General features: G+C 41.4%; 16 non-coding genes across 16 annotated transcripts; all 16 read right to left on the bottom strand.

Moving 5' to 3' along the window:
• Window positions 1–10,132: 10,132 nt before the first annotated feature.
• On the bottom strand, window positions 10,133–10,206 carry trnai-aau. The gene has a single exon. It is a non-coding gene; the product is annotated as a tRNA-Ile (tRNA).
• Window positions 10,207–10,652: 446 nt separating this feature from the next.
• Window positions 10,653–10,725, bottom strand: trnaf-gaa. The gene has a single exon. It is a non-coding gene; the product is annotated as a tRNA-Phe (tRNA).
• An 82-nt stretch (window positions 10,726–10,807) lies between these two features.
• On the bottom strand, window positions 10,808–10,881 carry trnai-aau. Its single transcript has one exon. It is a non-coding gene; the product is annotated as a tRNA-Ile (tRNA).
• An 880-nt stretch (window positions 10,882–11,761) lies between these two features.
• Window positions 11,762–11,834, bottom strand: trnaf-gaa. The gene has a single exon. It is a non-coding gene; the product is annotated as a tRNA-Phe (tRNA).
• Window positions 11,835–11,916: 82 nt separating this feature from the next.
• On the bottom strand, window positions 11,917–11,990 carry trnai-aau. Its single transcript has one exon. It is a non-coding gene; the product is annotated as a tRNA-Ile (tRNA).
• Window positions 11,991–12,870: 880 nt separating this feature from the next.
• On the bottom strand, window positions 12,871–12,943 carry trnaf-gaa. The gene has a single exon. It is a non-coding gene; the product is annotated as a tRNA-Phe (tRNA).
• An 82-nt stretch (window positions 12,944–13,025) lies between these two features.
• Window positions 13,026–13,099, bottom strand: trnai-aau. The gene has a single exon. It is a non-coding gene; the product is annotated as a tRNA-Ile (tRNA).
• An 880-nt stretch (window positions 13,100–13,979) lies between these two features.
• trnaf-gaa lies at window positions 13,980–14,052 on the bottom strand. Its single transcript has one exon. It is a non-coding gene; the product is annotated as a tRNA-Phe (tRNA).
• A 602-nt stretch (window positions 14,053–14,654) lies between these two features.
• Window positions 14,655–14,727, bottom strand: trnaf-gaa. Its single transcript has one exon. It is a non-coding gene; the product is annotated as a tRNA-Phe (tRNA).
• An 82-nt stretch (window positions 14,728–14,809) lies between these two features.
• Window positions 14,810–14,883, bottom strand: trnai-aau. The gene has a single exon. It is a non-coding gene; the product is annotated as a tRNA-Ile (tRNA).
• Window positions 14,884–15,763: 880 nt separating this feature from the next.
• trnaf-gaa lies at window positions 15,764–15,836 on the bottom strand. The gene has a single exon. It is a non-coding gene; the product is annotated as a tRNA-Phe (tRNA).
• Window positions 15,837–16,438: 602 nt separating this feature from the next.
• Window positions 16,439–16,511, bottom strand: trnaf-gaa. Its single transcript has one exon. It is a non-coding gene; the product is annotated as a tRNA-Phe (tRNA).
• Window positions 16,512–16,593: 82 nt separating this feature from the next.
• On the bottom strand, window positions 16,594–16,667 carry trnai-aau. Its single transcript has one exon. It is a non-coding gene; the product is annotated as a tRNA-Ile (tRNA).
• A 1,797-nt stretch (window positions 16,668–18,464) lies between these two features.
• On the bottom strand, window positions 18,465–18,537 carry trnaf-gaa. The gene has a single exon. It is a non-coding gene; the product is annotated as a tRNA-Phe (tRNA).
• Window positions 18,538–19,139: 602 nt separating this feature from the next.
• trnaf-gaa lies at window positions 19,140–19,212 on the bottom strand. Its single transcript has one exon. It is a non-coding gene; the product is annotated as a tRNA-Phe (tRNA).
• An 82-nt stretch (window positions 19,213–19,294) lies between these two features.
• trnai-aau lies at window positions 19,295–19,368 on the bottom strand. Its single transcript has one exon. It is a non-coding gene; the product is annotated as a tRNA-Ile (tRNA).
• Between the last annotated feature and the right edge of the window lie 856 nt (window positions 19,369–20,224).

Raw genomic sequence — 20,224 nt, 5'->3', positions numbered from 1 at the left:
CCTGCTACATTCAACAAAAAAGTGCATAAAATGTTCCACCCCTGTACCACAAATATCACATTCTCTTTTAATATCCCTATTTATTTGATGCAAAACCACATTTGTAAAAATCCTATTATGTTTCAATTTAAAATCATTGTCTTCACACTCTATAGAATTATATTTTACATTTACATTCTTCCATATTGATTTCACATCCATATTTGCAAACACCCTAGACCACACCTTTTCCGACGCAGGAACTTTTATCTCTTTTAAAATACATTTACTATAAACCATTTTAACTTTTAAACCTGATAAATCATGTTTCTCCCCATTACTTTTATAATATAAAACCGGTAAACCCTCTAGATCTTTTAGCCACCTCTGTATTTATTAAAATCACCCACTCCCCAGGAATACATCCTAATATTTTCTTGTACATATTCTCCACAGTAGTTTTACTAATCTCTTCATCTATTTCAACCACATTATCATATATTGCCTGCAACGGAAGGAACCCAGGAATTACCTCATATACAGTACAATGTCACCTATCTGCCTCATCCCAGCCCTCATAAAATATTTACAAAACAACGTCATATTATTACACTTTATCTTTGGATTTAAAAATATCGGTTGATATAAAATATCTTCTAAAATGGTACATTCATAATAAATATTTGGTAAAAATTGCCCCCAAGCCTCAAACACTTCTCTATAAAACAACGGTATATTTCCTAACATTTCTTTCTTCATACTCATCAATAAACCATTGTCCCCCACCCTCCCTACCTCTTGCAAATAATCTTAAAAAAACCTTTTCCACCCATAATCCAATTCACCAAATAAATATTTCCGTACCATTTTAACTCTAATTGCAGTTTTCCTTACACTTAAATCTACCAACTTCAAACCCCCCTCCTCATAACCTGCAATCAAAGTTTTAAAAGAAATTTTCACCCCCTTCCCGTCCCATAAAAAATCAACTAAAATCTTATTCATTTCAGATAAAACCCATTCTGGCATATCCAAAACATTCATTACATAAATAAAAATTGACATCAACAAGGAATTTATCACAATGACTTTCCCTTTTAACTTCAAAGACCTCCCCCTCCATATATTTACTACCTTCCTAACTTTATTTATCACACCACTCCATGTCAAATCCCTAGCTTCTATTTCGTTCACCCCTAAAAACACTCCTAACACCTTAAAATAATCTTTTACCACCTTAAAAGTAAAATTCCCCTCATTAATCTTCCCAATATACATTACAACTGACTTCTCCATGTTAACCTTTGCACCTGATGCTTGTCCATATACTTTAAAACACTCCATCACCCTTTTTACACTTCCCTCATCTCTAACTGTTATAGTGGTATCATCTGCGTATTGATGAATCAAACTAAAACCTTCTTGTGGAGTCTGTACACAATTTATAAGATGGTGGAAGTAATTCTTCCACCATCCACCCTTGAAATCAACCCACTCCCCTCCACAAAAGCTTTATCAAAACATTCCCTTCCATAACAATGAAACATATCTATATGCTTCTTAAACAATACTACAAAAATATCCCACACCCTTACCCTCTTCCCCTCAAAAAAAGCACAATTCCTCCTACAAAAAATAGCATACCTCACAAAACTCAAAGCAACATTCAACAAAACAACATTAACACCCTCACATTTACCAGCCACGCCAAATAACACCAATTCATTCCACACATATTTTTTACAAATATCACCCTTCCAGTTTCTATGTATCATTCCCTTTACCTTACAAAATAAATATTTTAACTTTTAACATTCCACAAACAAATGTATTACATTTTCCGGTAACTCACCACATAGATCACATTCTCTTTTTATTTCCCTATTGATTTGATGTAACACCACCTTTGTATATATACGATTATGCCTTATTTTAAAATCGTTACTTTCACATTCCATTCTATTATATTTTACATTTAAAGTTTTCCATGTCTTTTTTACGTCCAAAGTTGGAAAAATTCCTTTCCAAACTTTCTCCGCAGCTGGCCTTTTCACATTTTTCTCTACCATTATTTTATAGAATTGTTTCACCGGGATACTAGATAACTGAGCCTTCTCCTTACTGTTACCAATAAATAAATTAGGAAAGACAAATAAATCTTCTCTAACAACTTCACTATTTATTAAATCCACCCATGTGTTTGGTATACTTTCTTTTATCTTCTCGTACATATTCTTCACTGTTCCCCTACCCACCTCTACATCCCATTCATGGATGGTGTCAAAAATAGCTTCTTCAGGAAAAAAACCTGGAATTACCTCATATGTGTAATCTTTTATCTGTCTAAGACCTGCACTCATGAATACTTCACTATATAACACCTTTTCTTCGTACTTAATTTTCTCATTTAGAAAAACAGGATGATTCATAATTAGGTCAATATGCCCACACTCATAATACACATTAGGCAACAACTCTGCCCATGCATTTAGCACTTCTTTATAAAAATCTGGTACCTTTTCACACATTTTCCTTTTAAGACCCATCAACAAACCATTATCTTCACATCCACCACTCTCATCTAAATAGACTTTGAAAAAATGTTTCCAGCCATAATCTAAACTGTCATATAAATATTTCTTTACTGTTTTTATCCTAATAGCTTTTCTTTTAATGTCAAAAGTTTTAAACCTCCATCATCATAGTCCGCTATCAATGTTTTCTGCGCAATTCTAACACCTTTACCATCCCATATAAAATTAGACACCACATTATTCAATTCATTTATAACCCACTCTGGCATGTCTAGAACTCCCAAAATATACACAAGTTTAGATGATACCAAAGCATTTACTACAATTACTTTACCTTTTAACTTTAATTTTCTATTTTTCCAGAAATTCAAAGTTAGCTTGATTTTATTGAGGATCCCCGTCCAAGTTATATCCCTTGCCTCTTTCTCCTTTACACCAATATTTACTCCCAGCACCTTCATAAAATCCTTAGCTACCTTAAATGGAATCTCACACTTATTTGCATTGATATCCCCCAAAAACATAATTTCCGTCTTCTCTATATTAACTTCAGCCCCCGATGCCTTACAGTAGATATCTATGATTTTCATAATGCTTTCAATGCTACCTACATCCTTCACAGTAAAAGTAGTGTCATCAGTGTACTGATGTATAACACTGACACCACCACCTGGGATTCCAACACCCCTCACCTCTTTGTCTCCAAGTATTAAAACAGCTAAAGGTTCCGTAGAAACACTGTACAATAGAGCTGACAAAGGACAACCCTGCCTTACTTACCTCTCTATAGGGAAAGTATCTGTTAACACTCCGTTACATTTAACACAACTTTTTGCTCCACTATACAACAAGTTAATCCAAGATACAAATTTTGGCCCAAAACCAAACCTCTCCAAAGTCTGTAGCAGAAAACTATGTTCCACTTTATCAAAAGCTTTCTTAAAATCTAAACTTAAAACTATACCACCTTCATTTTTCATTTGCTTAACAACATCTCTAATTGTACAAATTACATCTGCAACATCTCTTCCAGGTATTCAGTAGGCTTGTGTTGATGTAATAATACGTCCAATCACCTTTTTCATCCTATTAGCTAAAACTTGAGTCAGTATTTTATAATCTGAATTTAGAAGACTAATAGGCCTATAATTTTCTAACTTTAACCTACTGCCTCTATTTTTAAATAAGATGGTTAACATACCAATTGACATAGACTCAGGGATTTCCTTATTCTCTTCCATATACTGAAAAACCTTCAATAAAATGGGTGCCAAAGTATCCACAAAATCTTTATAGAATTAATTTGTTAAACCATCCAAACCTGGACTTTTATTTCCTTGAGTGTTCTCAATTGCTTCCTTGATTTCTATAATTGAAATCTCTTCATCACACATCCTTCTATCTGCCTGAGATACTTTGGCACTGATTTTCTCCAACACTTTTGCAACACACACTTTGTCCACATCATTCTTTTTATAAAGATTTCTGTAAAAGGATTCAACTGAATCTACGATATCAACAAAATCATTTACCTTTACACCTTTTTCATTTTCCAATTCTAAAATATAACTCTTAAATTGCTTTCGTTTTTCAAGACTCAGAAAAAAGGAAGTAGATTTCTCTCCCTCCAAGGCATACTGTGCCTTACTCCTAACAATAGCAACTAAACATTTCTTTTTTTCATAAAACCCTAGCTCTGCATGGATTTTCAAATAGTTCTCAACATCATAGTCTGGATCAGCATCGGCCTTTTCAAGTTCACGTAACATCCTATTTCTAAGCATTTTTTCTTTCACCTTATCTACACGGTTACGATTTTTAAAGTACCTAATACTCCTGTTTTTTGCTTTAACTTTCACTTCCTCCCACCATAAACACACATTCTCCTATCTGAAATGACATTACTGCATGATCACTGTATGCTGTAAAGTTATATGACATCTTCTGAACCTGCTGTATCACATCTTCTTTTACTAAACATAAATCAATTCTGCATTGTTTTAGTTCATTTAACACCACCTGCCTTCTCGAAAACACTCTTCTATTTAAATGTTCAGCCCTCCATATATCTACAAGATTCTCATTTTTCATTAATTCCCATAAAGCATTTCTAGACGAATCATGTTTGAAACTATCACATCTCGAGACATCCATTCTAATACACTTCACGTTAAAATCTCCTACCAGTATACAATTTTCTGAACACAGTGATCTTAGGTTATTAAACATATCTCTCCTTTCCGATTCAATATTCGAAGCATAAACATTAATTAGACGAAAAATGACATTTTGCACTTCAAACTCAATAACAATAAGTCTGCCCTGATTATCTGCATATACCTGCTTGACATTTTGAACCACATCATTTTTTACCAAAATAGCTACTCCACATGTTTTTTCACTTCCGTGACTACAAAACATTAGCTCAGACCATTTGCTCTTAATCTCCAACATTTTGGAGTCTGTCCAATTAGTCTCTTGAAAACACCACATGTCAGCTTTCACAGACACCAAAACCTGCTCCAATTTGTTCATATTTCTCAGACTGTTCCCATTTAGTGATGCAACTTTAATCATTGTTAATGTATGCAGAAATATAGTCAAAGACAAACATGTCATTTCAAAATAGACTTTTTCTTTTTACCAGATCCCATCACCTCCCAAGCTTTCGTCAATGATCTCTTATTTCTAGCAAACAGCTGAAAATCCTCACTCTCTATTTCTTCGTCCGACTCATGACTTGGACTTATGAGGGGAGCAACATTCAAGCCTTTTGTAAAATGCGCTTTAACCGTGCCGTCAACTCCAGTGGACCCAGCCCTCTCCTTGGTGTCATTTTCACACAGGCTTAAAGCTGGTTCAGGCACCTGAGAAGTACCTTGCACCATCTCTACCTGTGTGTCTAATTCACCAATCCTGTGCTGCTGCTCCACCTTGTCAGCAGCAGAGACAAAGACTGCGTCTCGAGTACTGCCAGAAGGAATTGCATACTCTCCAAGCACATCTATAGCTGTCTCTGGAATCACCTGCGACACACTTTCCATATCACTCTCTAATTCTCTCTCCATAGCCACACTCCCCTCATCTTCTTCAGTAATGAAATAAGAAATAAGACATCACTCCCCTTCTTACATTTATATCTGTCCTTAGGTCTGTCACACCTTCTACATATATCACCGATGTTCGAACATTCCCTGGCATAATGCCCTTGTTCACCACATTTATGACATATAAATTCTGGACATTCTTTAAGTATGTGTCCCGGTTGAATACATAGTCTACATACCTTAACTTGGTTATCGTGGATCACTCGGAAATATTCAAATCCTTCGACAGTATTGAACTTTGTTGAGTAAGGCAATGATTGCACGCTGTCCGTAAACTTCACCTTACAAAATCTCGTCCCGTCCACAATGTCCGTTACTGGCCACATCCTCCTCTTGATTGGTGTTGTCGCGTTCACTTTCCATCCTTGTAATTTCTCATATATTTCATCATCCGTAATATATGCTGGCAAGTTCAAAAAGGACACCACAGGTTCATCGTTCCCCAGTTCTTTCGCCATGACTTGACAGCTCTTTATTTTTAAACAATGACAAGAAACTGTCATGTAACAATGACAAGAAACTCTCATGTAACACTGATGTCACAATGTCAGATGAAAAAGAAAGACATTCATTACTTACTTTCAGAGAGCAGCGTATCACACACTCTAACCAACTGAGCTTACCGGCCGCTGGCTACAGAGCACAATTGTTGAGATGCACCGAGCCTCTGCAAGTGCTGGAGCACAAACTAACAAGTCCACCAACAGCATAGCCTGACAAGACTGGACACTCTTGGTTGATCTTTGTGGCAATTCCAAACAGCTGGGGAATTTGATCAATTGGTATTGTGTTTGCTTAGCATGCTATAGGTAGTGGGATCGATGCCCGCATTCCCCAAAAATACATTTTTTTGTGGATCCAAGAAAGCTCCAGTTCACACTTCATGCAGCCTTGTCGTACGACAACCTACTGTCATGTAAACAATGACAAGAAACTTTCCTGTAACACTGATGTCAAAATGTCAGATGAAAAAGCAAGAAATTACTTACTTTCAGAGGAGCAGCGTAGCACACACCATTGAGGCCCACAAACAAAGCTGTGGATAGTTTCCTTGAAGCCAGAGCATGAAGAAAGAACAAATACAAATGCCGAAACAGGGACCTTTAGATCTTCAGTCTAACGCTCTCCCAACTGAGCTATTTCGGCAATTCACTAATTTTAATTCTGTGGCACCCTTGACAATTCACATGCATGTGACTCACAATTTTGACACTCAAAATGTACATCATAGCCAATATGGGGATCGAACCCATGACCTTGGCGTTATTAGCACCACACTCTAACCAACAGCTAACCGGCCATTTGCTATTTTGCTCAATTGTTGAAATGCACCGAGCCTCTGCAAGTGCTGGCACGTAAACAAACAAGTCCACCAACAGCATAGCCTGACAAGACTGGACCCTCTAGGTTGCTTCTTGCAGAAATTCCAAACAGCTGGGGAATTAGCTCAAATGCTTTGCATGCGTGAGGTAGTGGGATCGATGCCTGCATTCTCCAAAAGCAAATTCTTTCATGGATCCAAGAAAACTCCAGTTCACACTTCATGCAGCCTTGTCTTACGACAACCTACTGTCATGTCAACAATGACAAGAAACTGTCATGTAACAATGACAAGAAACTCTCATGTAACACTGATGACACAATGTCAGATGAAAAAGAAAGACATGACTTACTTTCAGAGGAGCAGCGTATCACACACTCTAACCAACTGAGCTAACCGGCCGCTGGCTACAGAGCACAATTGTTGAGATGCACCGAGCCTCTGCAAGTGCTGGAGCACAAACTAACAAGTCCACCAACAGCATAGCCTGACAAGACTGGACACTCTTGGTTGCTCCTTGTGGCAATTCAAAACAGCTGGGGAATTTGATCAATTGGTATTGTGTTTGCTTAGCATGCTATAGTTAGTGGGATCGATTCCCGCATTTCCCAAAAACATTTTTTTTTGTGGATCCAAGAAAGCTCCAGTTCACACTTCATGCAGCCTTGTCTTTCGACAACCTACTGTCATGTAACAATGACAAGCAACTTTCCTGTAACACTGATGTCAAAATGTCAGATGAAAAAGCAAGAAATTACTTACTTTCAGAGGAGCAGCGTAGCACACACCATTGAGGCCCACAAACAAAGCTGTGGATAGTTTCCTTGAAGCCAGAGCATGAAGAAAGAACAAATACAAATGCCGAAACAGGGACCTTTAGATCTTCAGTCTAACGCTCTCCCAACTGAGCTATTTCGGCAATTCACTAATTTTAATTCTGTGGCACCCTTGACAATTCACATGCATGTGACTCACAATTTTGACACTCAAAATGTACATCATAGCCAATATGGGGATCGAACCCATGACCTTGGCGTTATTAGCACCACACTCTAACCAACAGCTAACCGGCCATTTGCTATTTTGCTCAATTGTTGAAATGCACCGAGCCTCTGCAAGTGCTGGCACGTAAACAAACAAGTCCACCAACAGCATAGCCTGACAAGACTGGACCCTCTAGGTTGCTTCTTGCAGAAATTCCAAACAGCTGGGGAATTAGCTCAAATGCTTTGCATGCGTGAGGTAGTGGGATCGATGCCTGCATTCTCCAAAAGCAAATTCTTTCATGGATCCAAGAAAACTCCAGTTCACACTTCATGCAGCCTTGTCTTACGACAACCTACTGTCATGTCAACAATGACAAGAAACTGTCATGTAACAATGACAAGAAACTCTCATGTAACACTGATGACACAATGTCAGATGAAAAAGAAAGACATGACTTACTTTCAGAGGAGCAGCGTATCACACACTCTAACCAACTGAGCTAACCGGCCGCTGGCTACAGAGCACAATTGTTGAGATGCACCGAGCCTCTGCAAGTGCTGGAGCACAAACTAACAAGTCCACCAACAGCATAGCCTGACAAGACTGGACACTCTTGGTTGCTCCTTGTGGCAATTCAAAACAGCTGGGGAATTTGATCAATTGGTATTGTGTTTGCTTAGCATGCTATAGTTAGTGGGATCGATTCCCGCATTTCCCAAAAACATTTTTTTTTGTGGATCCAAGAAAGCTCCAGTTCACACTTCATGCAGCCTTGTCTTTCGACAACCTACTGTCATGTAACAATGACAAGCAACTTTCCTGTAACACTGATGTCAAAATGTCAGATGAAAAAGCAAGAAATTACTTACTTTCAGAGGAGCAGCGTAGCACACACCATTGAGGCCCACAAACAAAGCTGTGGATAGTTTCCTTGAAGCCAGAGCATGAAGAAAGAACAAATACAAATGCCGAAACAGGGACCTTTAGATCTTCAGTCTAACGCTCTCCCAACTGAGCTATTTCGGCAATTCACTAATTTTAATTCTGTGGCACCCTTGACAATTCACATGCATGTGACTCACAATTTTGACACTCAAAATGTACATCATAGCCAATATGGGGATCGAACCCATGACCTTGGCGTTATTAGCACCACACTCTAACCAACTCAGCTAACCGGCCATTTGCTATTTTGCTCAATTGTTGAAATGCACCGAGCCTCTGCAAGTGCTGGCACGTAAACAAACAAGTCCACCAACAGCATAGCCTGACAAGACTGGACCCTCTAGGTTGCTTCTTGCGGAAATTCCAAACGGCTGGGGAATTAGCTCAAATGCTTTGCATGCGTGAGGTAGTGGGATCGATGCCTGCATTCTCCAAAAGCAAATTCTTTCATGGATCCAAGAAAACTCCAGTTCACACTTCATGCAGCCTTGTCTTACGACAACCTACTGTCATGTAAACAATGACAAGAAACTGTCATGTAACAATGACAAGAAACTCTCATGTAACACTGATGTCACAATGTCAGATGAAAAAGAAAGACATTACTTACTTTCAGAGGAGCAGCGTATCACACACTCTAACCAACTGAGCTAACCGGCCGCTGGCTACAGAGCACAATTGTTGAGATGCACCGAGCTTCTGTAAGTGCTGGAGCACAAACTAACAAGTCCACCAACAGCATAGCCTGACAAGACTGGACACTCTTGGTTGCTCCTTGTGGCAATTACAAACAGCTGGGGAATTTGATCAATTGGTATTGTGTTTGCTTAGCATGCTATAGGTAGTGGGATCGATTCCCGCAATCCCCAAAAACATTTTTTTTTGTGGATCCAAGAAAGCCCCACTTCACACTTCATGCAGCCTTGTCTTACGACAACCTACTGTCATGTAACAATGACAAGCAACTTTCCTGTAACACTGATGTCAAAATGTCAGATGAAAAAGCAAGAAATTACTTACTTTCAGAGGAGCAGCGTAGCACACACCATTGAGGCCCACAAACAAAGCTGTGGATAGTTTCCTTGAAGCCAGAGCATGAAGAAAGAACAAATACAAATGCCGAAACAGGAACCTTTAGATCTTCAGTCTAACGCTCTCCCAACTGAGCTATTTCGGCAATTCACTAATTTTAATTCTGTGGCACCCTTGACAATTCACATGCATGTGACTCACAATTTTGACACTCAAAATGTACATCATAGCCAGTACGGGGATCGAACCCATGACCGTGGCGTTATTAGCACCACACTCTAACCAACTGAGCTAACCAGCCATTTGCTATTTTGCTCAATTGTTGAAATGCACCGAGCCTCTGCAAGTGCTGGCACGTAAACAAACAAGTCCACCAACAGCATAGCCTGACAAGACTGGACCCTCTAGGTTGCTTCTTGCGGAAATTCCAAACGGCTGGGGAATTAGCTCAAATGCTTTGCATGCGTGAGGTAGTGGGATCGATGCCTGCATTCTCCAAAAGCAAATTCTTTCATGGATCCAAGAAAACTCCAGTTCACACTTCATGCAGCCTTGTCTTACGACAACCTACTGTCATGTAAACAATGACAAGAAACTTTCCTGTAACACTGATGTCAAAATGTCAGATGAAAAAGCAAGGAATTACTTACTTTCAGAGGAGCAGAGTAGCACACACCATTGAGGCCCACAAACAAAGCTGTGGATAGTCTCCTTGAAGCCAGAGCATGAAGAAAGAACAAATACAAATGCCAAAACCCGGGATCGAACCAGGGACCTTTAGATCTTCAGTCTAACGCTCTCCCAACTGAGCTATTTCGGCAATTCACTAATTTTAATTCTGTGGCACCCTTGACAATTCACATGCATGTGACTCACAATTTTGACACTCAAAATGTACATCATAGCCAGTACGGGGATCGAACCCATGACCTTGGCGTTATTAGCACCACACTCTAACCAACTGAGCTAACCAGCCATTTGCTATTTTGCTCAATTGTGGCAATGCACCGAGCCTCTGCAAGTGCTGGCACGTAAACAAACAAGTCCACCAACAGCATAGCCTGACGAGACTGGACCCTCTAGGTTGCTTCTTGCGGAAATTCCAAACGGCTGGGGAATTAGCTCAAATGCTTTGCATGCGTGAGGTAGTGGGATCGATGCCTGCATTCTCCAAAAGCAAATTCTTTCATGGATCCAAGAAAACTCCAGTTCACACTTCATGCAGCCTTGTCTTACGACAACCTACTGTCATGTAAACAATGACAAGAAACTGTCATGTAACAATGACAAGAAACTCTCATGTAACACTGATGTCACAATGTCAGATGAAAAAGAAAGACATTACTTACTTTCAGAGGAGCAGCGTATCACACACTCTAACCAACTGAGCTAACCGGCCGCTGGCTACAGAGCACAATTGTTGAGATGCACCGAGCCTCTGCAAGTGCTGGAGCACAAACTAACAAGTCCACCAACAGCATAGCCTGACAAGACTGGACACTCTTGGTTGCTCCTTGTGGCAATTCCAAACAGCTGGGGAATTTGATCAATTGGTATTGTGTTTGCTTAGCATGCTATAGTTAGTGGGATCGATTCCCGCAATCCCCAAAAACATTTTTTGTTGTGGATCCAAGAAAGCTCCAGTTCACACTTCATGCAGCCTTGTCTTACGACAACCTACTGTCATGTAACAATGACAAGCAACTTTCCTGTAACACTGATGTCAAAATGTCAGATGAAAAAGCAAGAAATGACTTACTTTCAGAGGAGCAGCGTAGCACACACCATTGAGGCCCACAAACAAAGCTGTGGATAGTCTCCTTGAAGCCAGAGCATGAAGAAAGAACAAATACAAATGCCGAAACCCGGGATCGAACCAGGGACCTTTAGATCTTCAGTCTAACGCTCTCCCAACTGAGTTATTTCGGCAATTCACTAATTTTAATTCTGTGGCACCCTTGACAATTCACATGCATGTGACTCACAATTTTGACACTCAAAATGTACATCATAGCCAGTACGGGGATCGAACCCATGACCTTGGCGTTATTAGCACCACACTCTAACCAACTGAGCTAACCAGCCATTTGCTATTTTGCTCAATTGTGGCAATGCACCGAGCCTCTGCAAGTGCTGGCACGTAAACAAACAAGTCCACCAACAGCATAGCCTGACGAGACTGGACCCTCTAGGTTGCTTCTTGCGGAAATTCCAAACGGCTGGGGAATTAGCTCAAATGCTTTGCATGCGTGAGGTAGTGGGATCGATGCCTGCATTCTCCAAAAGCAAATTCTTTCATGGATCCAAGAAAACTCCAGTTCACACTTCATGCAGCCTTGTCTTACGACAACCTACTGTCATGTAAACAATGACAAGAAACTGTCATGTAACAATGACAAGAAACTCTCATGTAACACTGATGTCACAATGTCAGATGAAAAAGAAAGACATTACTTACTTTCAGAGGAGCAGCGTATCACACACTCTAACCAACTGAGCAAACCGGCCGCTGGCTACAGAGCACAATTGTTGAGATGCACCGAGCCTCTGCAAGTGCTGGAGCACAAACTAACAAGTCCACCAACAGCATAGCCTGACAAGACTGGACACTCTTGGTTGCTCCTTGTGGCAATTCCAAACAGCTGGGGAATTTGATCAATTGGTATTGTGTTTGCTTAGCATGCTATAGTTAGTGGGATCGATTCCCGCAATCCCCAAAAACATTTTTTGTTGTGGATCCAAGAAAGCTCCAGTTCACACTTCATGCAGCCTTGTCTTACGACAACCTACTGTCATGTAACAATGACAAGCAACTTTCCTGTAACACTGATGTCAAAATGTCAGATGAAAAAGCAAGAAATGACTTACTTTCAGAGGAGCAGCGTAGCACACACCATTGAGGCCCACAAACAAAGCTGTGGATAGTTTCCTTGAAGCCAGAGCATGAAGATAGAACAAATACAAATGCCGAAACCAGGGATCGAACCAGGGACCTTTAGATCTTCAGTCTAACGCTCTCCCAACTGAGCTATTTCGGCATTTCACTAATTTTAATTATGTGGCACCCTTGACAATTCACATGCATGTGACTCACAATTTTGACACTCAATATGTACATCATAGCCAGTACGGGGATCGAACCCATGACCTTGGCGTTATTAGCACCACACTCTAACCAACTGAGCTAACCGGCCATTTGCTATTTTGCTCAATTGTTGAAATGCACCGAGCCTCTGCAAGTGCTGGCACATAAACAAACAAGTCCACCAACAGCATAGCCTGACAAGACTGGACCCTCTAGGTTGCTTCTTGCGGAAATTCCAAACGGCTGGGGAATTAGCTCAAATGCTTTGCATGCGTGAGGTAGTGGGATCGATGCCTGCATTCTCCAAAAGCAAATTCTTTCATGGATCCAAGAAAACTCCAGTTCACACTTCATGCAGCCTTGTCTTACGACAACCTACTGTCATGTAAACAATGACAAGAAACTGTCATGTAACAATGACAAGAAACTCTCATGTAACACTGATGTCACAATGTCAGATGAAAAAGAAAGACATTACTTACTTTCAGAGGAGCAGCGTATCACACACTCTAACCAACTGAGCAAACCGGCCGCTGGCTACAGAGCACAATTGTTGAGATGCACCGAGCCTCTGCAAGTGCTGGAGCACAAACTAACAAGTCCACCAACAGCATAGCCTGACAAGACTGGACACTCTTGGTTGCTCCTTGTGGCAATTCCAAACAGCTGGGGAATTTGATCAATTGGTATTGTGTTTGCTTAGCATGCTATAGTTAGTGGGATCGATTCCCGCAATCCCCAAAAACATTTTTTGTTGTGGATCCAAGAAAGCTCCAGTTCACACTTCATGCAGCCTTGTCTTACGACAACCTACTGTCATGTAACAATGACAAGCAACTTTCCTGTAACACTGATGTCAAAATGTCAGATGAAAAAGCAAGAAATGACTTACTTTCAGAGGAGCAGCGTAGCACACACCATTGAGGCCCACAAACAAAGCTGTGGATAGTTTCCTTGAAGCCAGAGCATGAAGATAGAACAAATACAAATGCCGAAACCAGGGATCGAACCAGGGACCTTTAGATCTTCAGTCTAACGCTCTCCCAACTGAGCTATTTCGGCAATTCACTAATTTTAATTCTGTGGCACCCTTGACAATTCACATGCATGTGACTCACAATTTTGACACTCAAAATGTACATCATAGCCAATATGGGGATCGAACCCAAGACCTTGGCGTTATTAGCACCACACTCTAACCAACTCAGCTAACCGGCCATTTGCTATTTTGCTCAATTGTTGAAATGCACCGAGCCTCTGCAAGTGCTGGCACGTAAACAAACAAGTCCACCAACAGCATAGCCTGACAAGACTGGACCCTCTAGGTTGCTTCTTGCGGAAATTCCAAACGGCTGGGGAATTAGCTCAAATGCTTTGCATGCGTGAGGTAGTGGGATCGATGCCTGCATTCTCCAAAAGCAAATTCTTTCATGGATCCAAGAAAACTCCAGTTCACACTTCATTCAGCCTTGTCTTACGACAACCTACTGTCATGTAAACAATGACAAGAAACTTTCCTGTAACACTGATGTCAAAATGTCAGATGAAAAAGCAAGAAATTACTTACTTTCAGAGGAGCAGAGTAGCACACACCATTGAGGCCCACAAACAAAGCTGTGGATAGTTTCCTTGAAGCCAGAGCATGAAGAAAGAACAAATACAAATGCCGAAACCCGGGATCGAACCAGGGACCTTTAGATCTTCAGTCTAACGCTCTCCCAACTGAGCTATTTCGGCAATTCACTAATTTTAATTCTGTGGCACCCTTGACAATTCACATGCATGTGACTCACAATTTTGACACTCAAAATGTACATCATAGCCAGTACGGGGATCGAACCCATGACCTTGGCGTTATTAGCACCACACTCTAACCAACTGAGCTAACCAGCCATTTGCTATTTTGCTCAATTGTGGCAATGCACCGAGCCTCTGCAAGTGCTGGCACGTAAACAAACAAGTCCACCAACAGCATAGCCTGACGAGACTGGACCCTCTAGGTTGCTTCTTGCGGAAATTCCAAACGGCTGGGGAATTAGCTCAAATGCTTTGCATGCGTGAGGTAGTGGGATCGATGCCTGCATTCTCCAAAAGCAAATTCTTTCATGGATCCAAGAAAACTCCAGTTCACACTTCATGCAGCCTTGTCTTACGACAACCTACTGTCATGTAAACAATGACAAGAAACTGTCATGTAACAATGACAAGAAACTCTCATGTAACACTGATGTCACAATGTCAGATGAAAAAGAAAGACATTACTTACTTTCAGAGGAGCAGCGTATCACACACTCTAACCAACTGAGCTAACCGGCCGCTGGCTACAGAGCACAATTGTTGAGATGCACCGAGCCTCTGCAAGTGCTGGAGCACAAACTAACAAGTCCACCAACAGCATAGCCTGACAAGACTGGACACTCTTGGTTGCTCCTTGTGGCAATTCCAAACAGCTGGGGAATTTGATCAATTGGTATTGTGTTTGCTTAGCATGCTATAGTTAGTGGGATCGATTCCCGCAATCCCCAAAAACATTTTTTGTTGTGGATCCAAGAAAGCTCCAGTTCACACTTCATGCAGCCTTGTCTTACGACAACCTACTGTCATGTAACAATGACAAGCAACTTTCCTGTAACACTGATGTCAAAATGTCAGATGAAAAAGCAAGAAATGACTTACTTTCAGAGGAGCAGCGTAGCACACACCATTGAGGCCCACAAACAAAGCTGTGGATAGTTTCCTTGAAGCCAGAGCATGAAGATAGAACAAATACAAATGCCGAAACCAGGGATCGAACCAGGGACCTTTAGATCTTCAGTCTAACGCTCTCCCAACTGAGCTATTTCGGCAATTCACTAATTTTAATTCTGTGGCACCCTTGACAATTCACATGCATGTGACTCACAATTTTGACACTCAAAATGTACATCATAGCCAATATGGGGATCGAACCCAAGACCTTGGCGTTATTAGCACCACACTCTAACCAACTCAGCTAACCGGCCATTTGCTATTTTGCTCAATTGTTGAAATGCACCGAGCCTCTGCAAGTGCTGGCACGTAAACAAACAAGTCCACCAACAGCATAGCCTGACAAGACTGGACCCTCTAGGTTGCTTCTTGCGGAAATTCCAAACGGCTGGGGAATTAGCTCAAATGCTTTGCATGCGTGAGGTAGTGGGATCGATGCCTGCATTCTCCAAAAGCAAATTCTTTCATGGATCCAAGAAAACTCCAGTTCACACTTCATTCAGCCTTGTCTTACGACAACCTACTGTCATGTAAACAATGACAAGAAACTTTCCTGTAACACTGATGTCAAAATGTCAGATGAAAAAGCAAGAAATTACTTACTTTCAGAGGAGCAGAGTAGCACACACCATTGAGGCCCACAAACAAAGCTGTGGATAGTTTCCTTGAAGCCAGAGCATGAAGAAAGAACAAATACAAATGCCGAAACCCGGGATCGAACCAGGGACCTTTAGATCTTCAGTCTAACACTCTCCCAACTGAGCTATTTCGGCAATTCACTAATTTTAATTCTGTGGCACCCTTGACAATTCACATGCATGTGACTCACAATTTTGACACTCAAAATGTACATCATAGCCAGTACGGGGATCGAACCCATGACCTTGGCGTTATTAGCACCACACTCTAACCAACTGAGCTAACCAGCCATTTGCTATTTTGCTCAATTGTGGCAATGCACCGAGCCTCTGCAAGTGCTGGCACGTAAACAAACAAGTCCACCAACAGCATAGCCTGACGAGACTGGACCCTCTAGGTTGCTTCTTGCGGAAATTCCAAACGGCTGGGGAATTAGCTCAAATGCTTTGCATGCGTGAGGTAGTGGGATCGATGCCTGCATTCTCCAAAAGCAAATTCTTTCATGGATCCAAGAAAACTCCAGTTCACACTTCATGCAGCCTTGTCTTACGACAACCTACTGTCATGTAAACAATGACAAGAAACTGTCATGTAACAATGACAAGAAACTCTCATGTAACACTGATGTCACAATGTCAGATGAAAAAGAAAGACATTACTTACTTTCAGAGGAGCAGCGTATCACACACTCTAACCAACTGAGCTAACCGGCCGCTGGCTACAGAGCACAATTGTTGAGATGCACCGAGCCTCTGCAAGTGCTGGAGCACAAACTAACAAGTCCACCAACAGCATAGCCTGACAAGACTGGACACTCTTGGTTGCTCCTTGTGGCAATTCCAAACAGCTGGGGAATTTGATCAATTGGTATTGTGTTTGCTTAGCATGCTATAGTTAGTGGGATCGATTCCCGCAATCCCCAAAAACATTTTTTGTTGTGGATCCAAGAAACCTCCAGTTCACACTTCATGCAGCCTTGTCTTACGACAACCTACTGTCATGTAACAATGACAAGCAACTTTCCTGTAACACTGATGTCAAAATGTCAGATGAAAAAGCAAGAAATGACTTACTTTCAGAGGAGCAGCGTAGCACACACCATTGAGGCCCACAAACAAAGCTGTGGATAGTTTCCTTGAAGCCAGAGCATGAACCCATGACCTTGGCGTTATTAGCACCACACTCTAACCAACTGAGCTAACCGGCCATTTGCTATTTTGCTCAATTGTTGAAATGCACCGAGCCTCTGCAAGTGCTGGCACGTAAACAAACAAGTCCACCAACAGCATAGCCTGACAAGACTGGACCCTCTAGGTTGCTTCTTGCGGAAATTCCAAACGGCTGGGGAATTAGCTCAAATGCTTTGCATGCGTGAGGTAGTGGGATCGATGCCTGCATTCTCCAAAAGCAAATTCTTTCATGGATCCAAGAAAACTCCAGTTCACACTTCATGCAGCCTTGTCTTACGACAACCTACTGTCATGTAAACAATGACAAGAAACTGTCATGTAACAATGACAAGAAACTCTCATGTAACACTGATGTCACAATGTCAGATGAAAAAGAAAGACATTACTTACTTTCAGAGGAGCAGCGTATCACACACTCTAACCAACTGAGCAAACCGGCCGCTGGCTACAGAGCACAATTGTTGAGATGCACCGAGCCTCTGCAAGTGCTGGAGCACAAACTAACAAGTCCACCAACAGCATAGCCTGACAAGACTGGACACTCTTGGTTGCTCCTTGTGGCAATTCCAAACAGCTGGGGAATTTGATCAATTGGTATTGTGTTTGCTTAGCATGCTATAGTTAGTGGGATCGATTCCCGCAATCCCCAAAAACATTTTTTGTTGTGGATCCAAGAAAGCTCCAGTTCACACTTCATGCAGCCTTGTCTTACGACAACCTACTGTCATGTAACAATGACAAGCAACTTTCCTGTAACACTGATGTCAAAATGTCAGATGAAAAAGCAAGAAATGACTTACTTTCAGAGGAGCAGCGTAGCACACACCATTGAGGCCCACAAACAAAGCTGTGGATAGTTTCCTTGAAGCCAGAGCATGAAGATAGAACAAATACAAATGCCGAAACCAGGGATCGAACCAGGGACCTTTAGATCTTCAGTCTAACGCTCTCCCAACTGAGCTATTTCGGCAATTCACTAATTTTAATTCTGTGGCACCCTTGACAATTCACATGCATGTGACTCACAATTTTGACACTCAAAATGTACATCATAGCCAATATGGGGATCGAACCCAAGACCTTGGCGTTATTAGCACCACACTCTAACCAACTCAGCTAACCGGCCATTTGCTATTTTGCTCAATTGTTGAAATGCACCGAGCCTCTGCAAGTGCTGGCACGTAAACAAACAAGTCCACCAACAGCATAGCCTGACAAGACTGGACCCTCTAGGTTGCTTCTTGCGGAAATTCCAAACGGCTGGGGAATTAGCTCAAATGCTTTGCATGCGTGAGGTAGTGGGATCGATGCCTGCATTCTCCAAAAGCAAATTCTTTCATGGATCCAAGAAAACTCCAGTTCACACTTCATTCAGCCTTGTCTTACGACAACCTACTGTCATGTAAACAATGACAAGAAACTTTCCTGTAACACTGATGTCAAAATGTCAGATGAAAAAGCAAGAAATTACTTACTTTCAGAGGAGCAGAGTAGCACACACCATTGAGGCCCACAAACAAAGCTGTGGATAGTTTCCTTGAAGCCAGAGCATGAAGAAAGAACAAATACAAATGCCGAAACCCGGGATCGAACCAGGGACCTTTAGATCTTCAGTCTAACGCTCTCCCAACTGAGCTATTTCGGCAATTCACTAATTTTAATTCTGTGGCACCCTTGACAATTCACATGCATGTGACTCACAATTTTGACACTCAAAATGTACATCATAGCCAGTACGGGGATCGAACCCATGACCTTGGCGTTATTAGCACCACACTCTAACCAACTGAGCTAACCAGCCATTTGCTATTTTGCTCAATTGTGGCAATGCACCGAGCCTCTGCAAGTGCTGGCACGTAAACAAACAAGTCCACCAACAGCATAGCCTGACGAGACTGGACCCTCTAGGTTGCTTCTTGCGGAAATTCCAAACGGCTGGGGAATTAGCTCAAATGCTTTGCATGCGTGAGGTAGTGGGATCGATGCCTGCATTCTCCAAAAGCAAATTCTTTCATGGATCCAAGAAAACTCCAGTTCACACTTCATGCAGCCTTGTCTTACGACAACCTACTGTCATGTAAACAATGACAAGAAACTGTCATGTAACAATGACAAGAAACTCTCATGTAACACTGATGTCACAATGTCAGATGACAAAGAAAGACATTACTTACTTTCAGAGGAGCAGCGTATCACACACTCTAACCAACTGAGCTAACCGGCCGCTGGCTACAGAGCACAATTGTTGAGATGCACCGAGCCTCTGCAAGTGCTGGAGCACAAACTAACAAGTCCACCAACAGCATAGCCTGACAAGACTGGACACTCTTGGTTGCTCCTTGTGGCAATTCCAAACAGCTGGGGAATTTGATCAATTGGTATTGTGTTTGCTTAGCATGCTATAGTTAGTGGGATCGATTCCCGCAATCCCCAAAAACATTTTTTGTTGTGGATCCAAGAAACCTCCAGTTCACACTTCATGCAGCCTTGTCTTACGACAACCTACTGTCATGTAACAATGACAAGCAACTTTCCTGTAACACTGATGTCAAAATGTCAGATGAAAAAGCAAGAAATGACTTACTTTCAGAGGAGCAGCGTAGCACACACCATTGAGGCCCACAAACAAAGCTGTGGATAGTTTCCTTGAAGCCAGA

Source organism: Oncorhynchus mykiss, unplaced genomic scaffold (genome assembly GCF_013265735.2).
Source record: "Oncorhynchus mykiss isolate Arlee unplaced genomic scaffold, USDA_OmykA_1.1 un_scaffold_234, whole genome shotgun sequence".
Lineage (NCBI taxonomy): Eukaryota > Metazoa > Chordata > Actinopteri > Salmoniformes > Salmonidae > Oncorhynchus > Oncorhynchus mykiss.
The sequence above is the reverse complement of the archived record's forward strand: the minus strand, read 5'-3'. Positions and strand labels throughout refer to the sequence as shown.